The 2,840-nt window shown below is 40.1% G+C and overlaps 1 long non-coding RNA gene across 1 annotated transcript in view; it reads left to right on the forward strand.

Moving 5' to 3' along the window:
- Positions 1 to 2,840, forward strand: part of LOC106815109 — a 5,601-nt gene that overhangs the window by 1,118 nt on the left and 1,643 nt on the right. The window lies entirely within an intron of this gene.

Consider the following 2,840-nt stretch of genomic DNA (forward strand, 5'->3'; position numbering starts at 1 on the left):
ATACCTACGTGAAACGTTTGATACCTACGTTTTTGTTAAACAATTTAGTAATTTTACAAAAAACGGTGTATAAAAGTCTCTAAAACGATTTTAATAACCAATTTTTAATAACCTACATATGACGTTGTTTTAACGTTGTTTAACATTGTTTAGCGAACGCTGGCAAAACGTTCGTTCCCAACGTTTTCGCTGATGTATCTTGCAACAATACCAGAAAACTATAGGAACCTACTTATAACCTTATTATTAACGCTTTGAAAACGTTAAACGAATAATTTCTTTTAAACGAATCAGTATGCACCCAAATCTTAACGTTGCGAAAACGTTGTGTAATAGCTGCGCAGCATGGTGCGGGAACCAAGGACGTTGTTGGCCCGACCAGACCTATATGTGGATACTATTACATAGGCAATAGCCAACGGTTAACGACCTACAACGCCAAGAAAGCGTGGCTTTGTCTACCTATAGTTAAAATAAGTTTTCTACGTCCCTGAAGTATATGGCTGTTTCTCATAAATTGCTTTCCTGGTTTTTATGAAAAATTCACTGCATTGCATGCATGAAACCCCAATGCCTTTAAATGAAGAATAACGGCGTGTAGTATTTGAAATTCAGTATAATTCAGAATTTTGTCATTGACTCACATAAAAATGGGTTATCACGCACAGCGCCATTTGACCCCCCCCCGAGCGCTCTTTGAATCCGTCTCCTCTTGGAAGTATTGGCACGTATGTGCATGTTCGTGTAATTGTTTGTGCGTGCGCATGGCTGTGTCTGCCTGTGTACGTGCGCGCGTGCGTGCGTGCGTGCGTGCGCGTGGCTGTGTCTACCTGTGTACGTTCTCGCGTGTGTGGGTGCGCGTGGCGGTGTCTGTCTGTGTATGTGCTCGCGTGCGTGCGCGTGGTTGTGTCTGTCTGTGTACGTGCTCGCGTGCGTGCGTGGCTGCTTCTGCCTGTGTACGTGCTCGCGTGCGTGTGTGCGTGCGCGTGGCTGAGTCTGTCTGTGTACGTGCTCGCGTGCGTGGTGACCACCGTGGGGATGATGGCGACAGCAAAACTTTACTGGGAAAATTGGAATTGTGAAAAAAGCTGCAAAAGAGTTGTAACTCAATTACATAATTTAACCCATGCATCAGGTGCTATTATGTACAGCAGCGCTTGGAAATAATTAATTGGTATACGTGTACTATTGTTAGCACAACAGAGGGGGTGGCTAGCCACCCAATCCACCCGGCCTGGATCCGCTACTGACCCATGCATTCAATCACAAACTGGTTATTGCTCTGAGATAGGTGCTAGGTATTTGTAGTATACTAAAAGTCTTCTTATTATAAGCCTAACAATGGGTGTCAAACTTGAAAGCTGTGAAAGCAACAGTCGAATTGACAATAGTGTAGGACAATAACCATGTGCTACGAGTGTGACAGACCTGTGTGCGACTAATGAATGTGAACTCACAAGAACTTATAAGTACTATAACGTATATTAGCCTACTTAGGCTACATATTTCCATATGTCAAAAATCAGCAGCTCTAATCACTTACCGATCAACATGTAGGTAATACTGTCAGGAAGGCAACCGTTTAGTCTTGCTTATCTATTATAATAGCCTTCTTTAGGCATCTTAATTGCTAGAAGCACTTTCATGAATGTATTTCGTTTACTAATTCAAATCAAGCTAGTCCAGAGAGCACTAGATTAACCTGCGCCAGTCTGCAAATTTTCACGTCTCTATATCTTCCGTGAACGGAAATATTGCTAAGTTTGTCTCTGAATTTATACAAATACTAGCTGCTGGTACCCGCTGCGCTGGTAAATCGTGCTACTAATTTCATACTACTAATATGGGACACAATAGCGAACATTGGTAAAAATCGACAATAACATTGCACACAATATGAATATTATAGAAATCATCTAATAGATAATAGGCACGCGAGAAAAACTGTATACGGTAGGGACATTTCATATGACAGCACAACCCAACTTGAACCCCTGAACATAATAGTAATAGTGGGTGCCAAATGAGGAAAAAGTTATTATAACAGCATGATTCCAATGGCTTGCATGTTTTCATTTGAAACCTCTTGATAAACAATGGTTGACCGTGTAATTGTGTGGCTGGAAATATGTATGAGATTGCTGGCGTCTCGAACTGTTGAGGCTCACCACGTACACTATCCATTGTGAAGATGTAGGAATGATAAACGAAATTGGTATATAGTAAGCATAGAGACAGGCCAGCATGGGGTCTGTGTCCATTGGATCTGTCTAATGCCAAACCCAATCTGAATGCTTGTGGAACGCTGCGGCCTAACGTTATAATAAATAAGCTTTATCCAAATGAATATGAAGAAATTTTCTAGCAACTGCCATATCAGTTAAATAGGCAAATCTGATTCTATTCTGCATGGGGTGACAAAGTGTGTCATAGTTCTGAATGGATTGAAATCGTAGCGGTGCTGTCAATGTGAATAATAATAAATACATAAGTTAAAGTTCTTTACCGTGATATAAGGTATACAGACAGACGCCATGTCTGTAATATTGGTTTTGAAATTGTATCAAATTACAAAAGAATGCTTTACTCACTTGTTAATCGCAGCTCTTTGATGCTGTTGATGTTCTTGAGCAATCAGTGAACCTCTCAAACTATATAATACTCATTACTAACGATATAGTTGCAATCTCTTATAAATATTTAAAATCAGTGTAATCATAAATAAGCATGGTAAAAAACGGTTACGTATGACATTTATATGACAGCACAACCCAAGGTAGAGACCCTGGAACATAACTAGTTTATGGTGTAAATAAGAAAAAAGTTATTGTAAACAGCAA

This window comes from Priapulus caudatus, unplaced genomic scaffold (genome assembly GCF_000485595.1).
Source record: "Priapulus caudatus unplaced genomic scaffold, Priapulus_caudatus-5.0.1 Scaffold1043, whole genome shotgun sequence".
In the NCBI taxonomy this organism is placed as follows: domain Eukaryota; kingdom Metazoa; phylum Priapulida; class Priapulimorpha; order Priapulimorphida; family Priapulidae; genus Priapulus; species Priapulus caudatus.